We start from the raw sequence: 12,878 nt of genomic DNA, 5'->3' as shown, positions 1-12,878 counted from the left end.
TTCGTTGCAGTGTAAAAAAATAATTTAGCATTATTTCGTCACCTTTAGTTATCTGACTTCAAAAATTGTCCGCTGATTTTGCGGAAGAGTAGAGTTTCAGCTCACTGGATTGGAACGTCACGAAGAATAAGAAGAATAAGCTAGAGTTGGAAATGTATTGGGAGAGAATCAACGAGGTGTTAACTTCCATTTCATTATTAATAAATATGAAAAAGCTATGAGAAACAAAGACAGAATTAAGAAAAATACCTCAGTAAAATCGTTTGATAACTCTAAAATGTGTGTTTTACTTGTTACATAAAAACATCAGAGAATTCACCTTCAGAACTTTCTATACCTCATTGATATTTTCTCGTACTCAACGGCTAAGTAGTAAATACGTACTAATTCGTTTTACTAAAAATAAAACAAAATATACTGTTAACCAACGTTTGATTGAGCTGTAATAACGAGGCAACAAAAATTACACAAAAATTCTTTACTAATATGGAAATTCACCAAGTCGGCTGTCGGGCTTTTCCCGGGTTACCACGTGTTTCGGTTATCAAAAGTCTTCTTATATCAAGGCTGTATCGTACCGTTAAGCATGAGGAGGGGAAGGGGGAGATATGAAAGATAACGAAACAGGTGTGGTATTCAGTACCTACATAGGCAACAGTGCTCTACAGATCAGCTGTTTACACTGACGCCGGTAAGTAAAGCTTTAACCCGTCTTACGTTGGCACACCTATTGAATTAGTTCATGTTGGTAAGTCGTTGATAAAAAATTAAAAACTGTAGAAATGTTTAACATTTCAGAATTACTCTATAATATTTTTCGTAAACATTGGTAAATTTTGTAATATGCATAGTTATTTATTTAAATCAGAGCTTGTGAAACACGTTAACACATTATAAAACGAATGACTCATAATTCACCCTAATTACAGTACTATACAATTATGATATGTCACTTTTGTTTAATTGATATAGTGTTTAGCAGATTTCTCATATAAGGAATAGGCAGGCATTAATAGTACAACTAATAAATAATAATAATAATAATAATAACAATAATAACAATAACAATAATAATAGTAGTAGAAGCACAACTATTATTTCCATAATCGTATATATTCGTTTGCATGATAACTCAAGTAGATATGATCCGATTTTGATGAACTTTGACACGACCAAATTTAAGTTTATTTGAACAAGTTCGCGAACCAACATGATCGGACTATGGCAACTGGGTTGTATAATGGGTTTGAATAGGTAAAAATTGGTTTTCCCATTTTTACCCGAAAACATAATGTTTTGCAATTCAAAACTAATTTGTAGAGCTTCAAAAAACAAATAATTTTACATGGTGAAGAGTTGTTGCACAGCTAATAGTTACGGAGATAGTAAAGAGGCAAATTTAACTTGTAAATTTAAAATTATATGTTATTTTTATGGAGAATAAATAAATTGTTGTACAGTAGTTTGTTTGTTTATGGATATATTTTAATGACATTTGACAAATTGGTTTATTTCAAACTAGTAATTATCAATATTTCAATAAAAAACACCCCTAATTATCTTCCCTATAGCAGCAAATCTAAGTACTCATTTACATTAATGTTATTTAAATAAAAGATTAACCTGACTATTTTACGGGAATATTTTATTAAAAATTCCACCAGATGAAAATTTGCTTGATCTGCAGGTTTGCTGTAGTGGGGGTATTTAATAGGCGCTATTTTACTTAGAAAGACCTTAAAGGCGACGCTCGTAAAGAAACGGGTAGTTTGTAAAAGAAAATGTATGTACTGTAAAAAATGTTATTTAATTATTTTGAACGTTTGATTTGAAGAGTAATAGGACTAATGTTGTGTCTAGTGCTATACGATGTGAGGGACTAAAATCTTTAGTGTTTGTTTGTAATACAAATTAAATTGATTTGACAAATTGTAATGACAAATTAAAGGATCATTTTGACAGTATAAGGTATTTAAACCATTATTTATTACAAATTAAATTACAATGGATGTATATGGACAGCAAAGTTATTATTTCTAGACTGGAGAGTTGATTTACATTAACTTTATTTGTGGGATATATGGTTTATAAAAAAATAAAAAATACCCCTGCCACAGCAAACCAGCAGACTAAGCGAATTTCCATCTACTTGGCTGAAATTACACTAAATTATTCCCTTAAAATTGTGAGATTTATTTCCTATTTAAATATAATTAATTTTAATGAGATTAGGTTTGCTGCTACATGGAAAATAATAAGGTGTTTTTATTGAAATTTTGATAGCTTCGTATGAAGTAAACAAAATTTCCAAATTTCATTAAAAACATGTCCATAGGCAAGCAAGCTACAAAAGTTTATTGATTCTCCATAAGAATAAATAACATGGGAATTTTAAATTTATACTTTTTTAATTTTTTTTTTGTAACTATTAGGCATACAACAACACTTCAATATACTAAATTATAGTTTTTTAAGCTCTACAAAACGGGTTGGAAAGAAATTGCAAAGTTTTTGTGTTTTTAGGGTGAAAAATGGGAAAACCCATTTTACCCACCATAAACTTCTGTTCCCATAGTCCGATCATACTGGGTCGTGAACTTGTTCGAATAAACGTAGGTTTACACGTTTATACCGAATTTCATCAAAATCGGATCATTTTTTCTTGAGTTATCGTGCTAACGGATATATATATATATATATATATATATATATATATATATATATATATATATATCAACGGATGGTGTTTTTGGCCTGTGGGGAGTGGGGACAAAAGGGAAAAAGTAAATCCTCCCCATGTCCTGGTCTTACCATGAGACCTACGGGAAAAGCTTAAGTATTATATAGTCTGTGCTTAATCCTATGGGAATTTCGTAAAAAACACACCAGATACGCAAACCGTACGGACTCGTTTGAGGTTATTGGAATAATATACAAATAACTTCTTGATCAGCATTGTACGTGATATTAAATTTACGGAAAGTAAATAAAAGAGATGTCTTATAACACTTAAAACATATATTTACGCTTGTACTGTTACTCACAAGACGATAAATATACATAAAAGAAGGTAAGTGGTGATCGATTTCGAATGGACACTCCAATCATCATCAGTCCTAATAGGCGAATCTAGATCTAGATAGATGTTAGATAGTTCTAAAATATATTTACTTGACGTTATATCATCAAACTTAACAGTGATTTGATTCAATTAATGCCTCAATTATTCCCCATAAAGTAAATACCAAGCAAGGACAGGTTACAGCGCGGGACTTCTAGATATTCGGGTTCAAATCTTGCTAAATACAAAAGGTTTTTGACCCATGTGATCTTGGTCCATTCGCAGTCCACCTCAGCTGTATCTTCACATATCTAGGATAAAAAAAGATAACATCTTTGTCGGTAAAGCCCCCTCCTCTATAAACATATCTATAAGCTCTATACATGTTATACTTATAACTAATAGTACAATAGGTAAGATTAAAAGATATATTAACACTCATACACTATAACACACAAGATGGCTAATATTTATAAGACACGTTAATACTGACATGTTAGACGATTTTATTCACATTCATTAAACGTTGACAGTGATAAAAGTGTCCTTGGAAAGTTGAACAGCTGGGATTGGTGTAATAGGTGTGTGACAGACTACGTATGATTAACACATAGCAATGAGATACTGGCGTAAAACTATGTTTGGCTCTTAAAATTTGATAAATCATTTATACATTGATTAAAAAGATGTAAGATAGTCGTATTGAATAAGAGTAATTTACTCACTTTTGTTGTGTTTTGGGATATTTCGAAAATAATTTTGAAATTTACGAGTCAATATTAATGTACGGACCTATAATCCATGTGTAAAAATAAAATACAATATCTCTGATGAATTAAACTGGTTAAAAGTGTTTAAACAGGTTTTCATTGAAAATAAATTAACATACACCCCCATTCAGTATGATTATGATCGTCGATGAGAACTTAGGTTTGCTGCTACGAGGAACAATATTTGTTGTCTTTATGACGTTTTCTAGATTTACCATGATATAAATTTACCAAATTGCATGATGATACGTTCCAATACTATATTTATAATTAACAATATACAAATTTATAATGATATATCTACTGTCGTTTGTAAATAAAACGAAGGTTTTGTCATTAAAATTTAACATTTTGTAAATCTGCAAGACAATTTGTAAAGAGCTTTATTTATCAAGGGACTCTTACTATTGAGGGTATTTTTATTGTTTTACCAAAACCAGAGGTTCGCTAGTTCAAATCTGACAATTATCAGACACAAATATGAGTCATAATATTATGCATAATTTTGAAGCTCTTTTAATGACTATTTAATGACTCATTTTGACTAATTTTATCCGTCAAAAAATTACGGCTCTTTATGTGGAAAAGTTGTGCTATTTCGAATACAATGTATTTTTCTTGAAAGTCAGATACATCTATGCTGTTTATAATGTAAAATTCCTCATAAACTAAGATTTACTTTGATTTGCAATATTACAACAACACCACAAAACAAAAAAGGTATATACCTAAAAAATTTTAAGTGGTATCATATGTCAAACTGCATATCATTATAGTAATTTCCAGATTAAAAATGTATCCATATTTTTTAATTACGTTATTAACTAATTTTTTTTCCCGCATATAAAACACATGATAATTGTTAAACATGTCACAATGTCTAAATGGATACCAATGCAACCAATTACTTTGAACAAAATAATTAAATTAATCACTTCACAAATCATAAAATAAACTTAATTATAAGTGCAGAAATCGTTTGAGTACCTCTTGCATGATAGAAACAGTCTTGAATGATGTGTTCTGTATTATAAAACAGCCAGCTACTTAAAACTGTAAACAGTGCAACTAAACTGCATAGTGCACAGTGGCGGATTCCTAACGCACATGTATGGAATGATAGCAAAACGCTGTCATATGTCTGTTCCGATTAAGCAAATTAAGTGAGGTCTGATGAAGGTTTACTGCATTTAGATTCTTTATCACTGCTAGATGTTTAAACTCGTTATAACCTACAGGGTTTAAGCTCTTTATAGTAATCATATGTTAAACCTGTTAAATCAACATTAAAACGTGTTATAGTTAATACTACTATTAGCGAATTTCCCATATAGGGAATAAGCTATTATCGTAGGTCTCACGGTAAGAACTGGACCCAGGACCGTTTTACTTTATCGTTTTGAGGTCCCCAGAGGATGAATTTGAACGGATGGTGAACGGACACATATATAATTTGTGTGTCCGTTAGCACGATAACGCGAGCAAAAATGATCCGATTTCGATGAAATTTGGTACAAACGTGTAAACACTAGTTTATTTGAATGAGTTCGCGAACTAGCGTGATCGCACAATGGAAACGGGGGTTTTATGGGGTGAAAATTGGGTTTCTAATTTTTTTCGCTCAAAACATAAATTTTACAATTTCTCTATAAATCATTTTTAAGAGCTTAAAAACAAATAATTTTGTATATTGAAGTGTTTTTTATTGTTATTGGTAACAGAGAAAATTTAAAAATTTTAAATTTAACATTCCCATGTTATTCTTAAGGAGAATAACTTAACTGTTATATTTTGTTTGTTCATGGATATATTTTGATCAAACTTTGCTAATTTATTTTTTATACTAGGCTATAATTATTTCACTAGAAATCACACTTTATTACCCTCCCTGTAGCAGCAAACCTAGGTACTCGTTAAACCGAATGTTATTGAAATATATTTAATTAAACATTAAATCAGGCAAATGGAAATTGGCTTAGTTTGCAGGTTTGCTGCGGCGGGGGTATTTAAACAGATGGTTCCGTGGGAAAACAACGACGCGCGGGTAACGAACTACTCAAAGCATATCAAAACAGTAAACAAGTTAGTTGATAAGCGGTACTACATTGTTCTTCTCTTTACACACACATACACTGTTAGTTAATTTATAGATGCCTTGCGAACTGGATCCTTTTAGGTCGCTTAGAACTTGATCTTAGAAACGGTTAGGTAGCCTATTACGGATGTGATACCTCATGTGTACGTGGTTCTGTTTTTATACCTCACAGGGTTGGATATATTGATAGATTTAATAGTTTCATAGATAGTTTCATACTGATAGATTTACTTTAATGTTTGGAACCTGGCTGGTCTAGTGGTAGAGCGCGGAACTTGGGCCCGGTTGTGCACTAATTGCGCAAAAGAGTTCCTTAGTTGCGCCAAGCTCTCATACTGCCCCAAAAATGCCCAAGCCATGTAGGGGTGAGTTGCCGGCAGAAGGAGGGTCCTTGTTTACGTTTCATCCTAACCTAACCTAACCTAACCTAACTTAACCTACTCAATTACACAGTCAATTAGGGCCTATACTTTGCGCAGTTAATGAACGTATCGGGTGGCTCCCTGGAGTGGTTGGCGCAATTCAGGAATACCCGACTACCTGACTCAGGTCAATTGGCCCAATTAAACCCCGCCCCTTCGGTCCTGGGTTCGAATCTGGGTTCGAATACAGTCAAATAACCAATAAATTTGATCTAAGTGATGATGCCGCAACCCCTGGGTCTAGAAGTGATGTGAAAAACAATCTCGGGCTCGTGCATAGCGACCTAGGAAAACAGTCTTTTGTTCCCGGAAGTATACACGATCTTCCTCCAATATACACCTAAATTATGTAGTTTTAGCTGTAGAAATAACGCAATAAGTAATTAGTTTTCTCTTTTAAAAATATTAATGCACACAAACCAATGCAAACATTGCGCATAAAAAAATACATCCTCCTTTATAGGTTACATCATATCTAATTGATCAAGAAATTATCGAAAAAAAAATGTGATTCGTCCATATAGTCAGTTCAATGTATAGAAGCTTTGGTTTAAACTCACCCAATTGTAAGCTTAATCTAGAATAATTGATATTTTAAACACGTTTTAATCTAACATTTTAAAAAGAATTTTAAGATGCAAAATTTCTTCCAACATATATTTTGAAATTTGTTTGCACACGTTTATTACGTGAGTCTAAAAATAAGGATTTAAGTAGCTGGTAAATTGACCGGATACCCATTAACATAATCATTAAGCCAATCGATACTCCATAGTGAATAGTGATTGAATAAACAATTTGTCTAGTTATTTAAAATTCAGAAAAAGTTCTTTACTGATAATAAATGACGTACACACACTTTATACAATCAATAAATTAAATTGACATAAAAATATTAAGAAGTTATGAGAGTTTTTTAATAACTAACCGGTTACGAAGCTACGAGGATACAAACAGCAAATAAATATATTACAATATTTATATTGAACAAGTTGTCGTCTACCTATTATTGTGTAATATAGATACCTGCGATCATATTCAATAGCCTCGGTCAATGACTTGATGTTTGCACATTGCAGGATTAGCGGATTACCCTGTATGTAGGTCACCGTAACAGCTGATCGTTTGGTCAAGGTCATTCAATGTCGACGCATCAAACCCGCGACCTCCCATTCTTGAGGCTCAACAGTCGGTTGTCAAAGCAACGATTGTTTACAAAACAAACAACATTTCCTTGGAGAATGTTTACAGATAGATATATCTAGGAGCGGAAATTCTTCATGGTTTCCGTGACGATTGACAGATTAATTGAAGGTGAGAGGAAAAATCATAAGTAAAAAACATACAATTTGATATCTAATTAACATACTCTTAGAGTCTAAGTTGAACAGAATACTGATTGGGGTTGTTTACTAATATCACATTAATAAACTAATGGACTAGTACTTAATTTAAATGGTTAAATTTAAGAGTTCACTAATGCGTAAACATAACACACAAACCGCATTTAAATTTAACTCCACTTGACCACTTAAAGACCATTCCACTAGTGGTCGATAACGTTACAGTATGTATACTTAGGTGAAAGGTAGAGGGATTCTTTTAGCTATAAATCAAGCATAACCCGTGCTATGGCACAGCTGTCCTTCTTTCAATCCAAGCTAATGTACTTTGTCTCATTATACTATGGTAGTGTCCTTCTTGTTATCTTAATCATGCCAGTGTTCTTCCTCTCATTATCCTAGCTATACCAGTGCTCTTATTCTTATAAGCTATGATGGTACTTGTCGCCCCATAATCGTTAGTGCTCTTCTTATAGCTGTTGCCATATATGGTCTTCTTATAAACGATGGCAGAACTCTTCATCTCATAATCTTTAGTGTTATTCTTCTCATAACCCAGTGATCTTCCAATTTATTCTATGCCAGTGATCTTCTTTTAATAAACCATCACAGAACTCTTCATCTCATAATCTTTAGTGTTATTATTCTCATAACCCAGTGATCTTCCAATTTATTCTATGCCAGTGATCTTCTTTTAATAAACCATCACAGAACTCTTCATCTCATAATCTTTAGTGTTATTATTCTCATAACCCAGTGATCTTCCAATTTATTCTATGCCAGTGATTTTCTTTTAATAAACCATGGCAGAACTCTTCATCTCATAATCTTTAGTGTTATTCTTTTCATTACCCAGTGATCTTCCAATTTATTCTATGCCAGTGATCTTCTTTTAATAAACCATCACAGAACTCTTCATCTCATAATCTTTAGTGTTATTATTCTCATAACCCAGTGATCTTCCAATTTATTCTATGCCAGTGATCTTCTTTTAATAAACCATCACAGAAATCTTCATCTCATAATCTTTAGTGCTCTTCTTCTTACAAGCCATGACAGTACTCGTCGTCTCATAATCATCAGAGTTCTTCTTCTCATAATTATAGCTATACCAGTGCTTTTCTTCTTATAAGCCATGATTGTACTCTTCATCTCATAATATTTAGTGCTCTTCTTCTCATAAACCTAGCTATGCCAGTTATCTTCTTTTAATAAACCATGGCAGTACTCTTAGTCTCATTATCTTTAGTGCTCTTCTTCTCATAATCATAGCTATGCCAGTAAACTAAAATACACTATATTAGTAAAATTAATCTTAGAAATTACGAAAACTAAGGATGTTTAAAGTTCTTGTTTTGTTTGTATCATACTTCTAGCACGCCCTGTATCAATTACTGCTAACTATCTAATCACCATCCCACACCGACAACGCTGTCTAATTACAACAGGCGGATATACCAGTTAATTACATTGTACAAAACGGTCCTTACAGAAAATCTCGCAGGGAAGCAAACGTTTCCGCTAGTTTGTTTACAATATTTACAAATTAAGTGGAAAGTTTGACAACAGTGGAAGTTTGGCGATAGTTGTTGATGAGAGAATTCCGATTTTAAATTGGTGTTTTCTTCTGCGTGTTTGATGGAAGATCCGTAGTATATTTTAGATGGAAATCCCATCCGACAAATGCTATGACGGAGACGCAACTATGCAAACAACTGAGGCAATACACACAGGACGAAGTGTTGAGGATTTGCACAGCAAACCATTTAAAATACATCGCTTGCTGACTAGCCATACCGAGAAGTCAATGTCAGCTTTGCATTCCGTACCAAGTCTATGATTAGCTTGTGCTATCACCACGGAAACTACGAAAACACAGGTATTGAGAGATGATGAATAAATAATTTTGTATTGTTTTAAGTTTTTAAAGTTATTGACAATGTGGTCTAACAAAATGTTAATTAATAAGACGATGATTACAATTATGTTTTACAATGAACCAAAAAGTGACATAGTAAAAATACTTCACTAAACAAATATAATTGAATATATGTATTATTAAAAACTAAAAAGCTCTACATTGCTAAGAAAAAGGAAATTTGAAGATTCTTAAAAAGGTCTTTATTTTATCTTTCGGGCCTTCTTGGGGGTCATTGGGAGTCCAAGGGGGATTGAGGTGGTGAATCCCCCTGAAATATTAGGGTAGACCCCCTCTTTTAATAGGGTTCCTCTCCTAACATTTTAGTTGATAGGAGGGACACAACCCCCTAAATTAAATTCCAAGACCACCACTGAATAGGGTTTTGGACATACGGTTACCATATACATAAATTATGTAATTACCCGAAGTTACTTTAATGTCGGATGGGCACTTATGGACTTTACAGTTAAACTCCAACGATTTCACTTTGTTGTATTCTAGTTGCATATTTTCATGTCAGCCAAATATCAAACCACTCATTACGAATAAATTGCCTAGGGAGAACGATTAGATAAACAACTGTACTGTACTAAAGTTATGATTAATTATATATCGATTTATCATAAAACAAAAATATTGGCGTCATTTGATAAAGGTTGCAAGTTGAGAAGAAAACATAACGGTTATATAAACTTGTCAATACGATTAAAATGTATTTAAAATGTAGTAAAACAGCTGATTGCATAATACAGCTTATTGGATAATATTCCCACTAGAGCTGGTATATTCTTTATCTAAAATTATGACTGACCGAATTATGATCACACAATCGAGCTGAGTTCGAATTCGAGTGCATCGGACGTACCGGTATACACAAGCTGTCAGATTAAACCATCTATAGCTGAGTTGTAATAAGGTCCATGTGAAAATAATTCTACTCTAGAACTATACAAAACAATTATTTCTGTTAAAAATTGTTCAGTGCTTAAGATACGTCAACATTACAGTCTGGGTAGGCAAGCGTGGTTGAAGTACTCGCCTTCAAAGCTGAAGGTTGCTAGTTCAATCCCAAGTGGTCAATTCTGGGCCCATATCTCATTGGGGTATCAATTGATGTAATGAAATTTTGACCTTTGATAGTACTGTAACGGGATTAGAGTTTGGGCAGTTCCCTTAAAAACTGTAACAACTACCAATAACACATAAAACATTATTGAGAGTGTATCCATTGTCCCTAAGTAAGAACAACTCCACTGTAGTAAGTTAAATGTGTTCTGACGGCGGCGGCGGCGGCATGTCATAGCATATTGTACTGTCAACAATGCTTATGTCGACGTATTTGTGCTAACAAAACGCCAGAAGCCTTTCCCCTTATTCATAACTTCCTATTCGTCCGTCTCTTTTGTTTACCAGTTATCATCATTTTAAATTTAAGTCCATAAAAAATCAAGTCATTACTTCTACTTCTTACACAATTGAAAATAATTGTGTAACTCTCAAAATTGTCAAAATGGAAACCCTGCCACAGCAAACCTGCAGACTAAGCGAATTTACATTTGCCTGATTGGAATATTACTTAAACCTATTTAATTGTTTTGAGGTTTAACAAGTACCTAGGTTTGCTGCTACAGGGAGGGTAGTAAAGTGTGTTTTTTAGTAAAATATTAATATCTTCGTACAAAATAACTAAATTTGCCATGTTTGATCAAAATATATCCAATATCCATAAACAAGCAAACTACAACAGTTTACTATTCTCCATAAGAAAAACATAAAAAATTTAATTAACAATCATTTAAATTTTCCCCGTAATCAATAACCGTACAAAACACGTCAATATACAATATTATTTTTTTTCCAGCTCTACAAAATAGTTTGGAGAGAAATTGGGAAATTTTATGTTTTGAGGGTCAAAAATTAGAAAAACTAATTCCCCCCATAAAATCCCGTTCCCATGGTCCGATCATGCTGGTTCATGTACTCGTACAAGTAAACATAGGTTTACATATTTGTACAAAAATTTATCAAAATCGGATGATTTTTGCTCGAGTTATTGTGCTAACGGACACACATTTGATGAATCTACAGTGTATGAATTTGAACGGATGATGCTTTTGGCTTCTGTGACATATTTAAAACATATACAAGAACTTAATTTAAATGTGTTGATTCTTATAGAAAACTATTTAGTATTTACGGATTTAAACTTCTGTGGAATATTAATTCCACAGCTATTAAGCTAACGGTAATATTAACGTTATGCATTAAATCTCACGAACGGATCATCATTAGATGAGAAGGATATTTTCCTGAGAATCATCGTCTCGGGTTTTAGGTTCAAACCGTCATACTTATACTTACCTTGTTAACGACATTTTCGTTGAAAATAAACTTGTTGCTTAAATATAAATTTAAAAACCAACAACAACAAAATTTCTTGGTCAGCATGGTTCATTAAATTTACGGAATGTAAACAAAACCACGTCAAATAACACTTACAACATTTTACGTTGAAACTAAGGTGATTTCAACCAAAAACACCAATCTTTATATTGAGAATATTGAATTATAAAATGAATTTGTCAATAGTTCTTGTTGCAATAAGCTACTTAAAATTGGTAGGGTCAATAGTAACAACGATATCGCTGTAGTGAAGTATAAGTAAATAAAATACCCCCGCCGCAGCAAACCTGCAGACTCAGTGGATTTCCATTTACCTAATTCTAATTGGATTTTAACTAAAAATATTCCTTTAAAGTATCAGATTTATTCCCTATTTAATTAAAATTACGTTTCTCAAGTACTTAGGTTTGCTGCTACATGGAGGGTGATAAAGTGTGTTTTAGTGAAATGGTATTTACTGAAGTGAAAAGTAAAACTCACACCACAGTTAAACATTGATATTAGCCAAGATCCTAAAAGTAAATCATCAAGCTACAAACAACAATACGCCCTACATTCGAAACAAACATCAAATTAATATGCAACATACTATAAAACATACTACTGTATAGTATGACAACAATTATAAAAATACCAAACAGCACAATAGCAATGAATGAGTATGGAATGAATGAATTTGACAAGTTTGATCTAAAAATATTCATAAGCAAGCAAACTACAGCGGTTTACTAATTCTCCATGAACAACAAAGAATTTTTTAATTTATAGTTTCTTAAAAAAATTCCGTAACCATAAATCGTACAACAACGTACTAAATAATTTGTTTTCTAAGCTCTATAAATATTTGGAAACAAGTTGCAAGA

General features: G+C 32.5%; 1 protein-coding gene across 1 annotated transcript in view; it reads left to right on the top strand.

Annotated features, from left to right (window-relative positions):
- Positions 1-661: 661 nt before the first annotated feature.
- Positions 662-12,878, top strand: part of LOC128998544 (fatty acyl-CoA reductase wat-like) — a 47,440-nt gene continuing 35,223 nt past the window's right edge. Inside the window, exon 1 of the mRNA XM_054424722.1 lies at positions 662-691. The gene's annotated coding sequence lies outside the window, so the exon portion shown is untranslated. The remainder of the gene's footprint in view (positions 692-12,878) is intronic.

Source organism: Macrosteles quadrilineatus, unplaced genomic scaffold (assembly GCF_028750875.1).
Source record: "Macrosteles quadrilineatus isolate MER2022 unplaced genomic scaffold, UCM_ALF_1.0 Scaffold_7__1_contigs__length_78375512, whole genome shotgun sequence".
NCBI classification, from domain to species: Eukaryota; Metazoa; Arthropoda; class Insecta; order Hemiptera; family Cicadellidae; genus Macrosteles; species Macrosteles quadrilineatus.
Note: the sequence above shows the minus strand (reverse complement) of the source record. Positions and strands in the feature narration are given on the sequence as shown.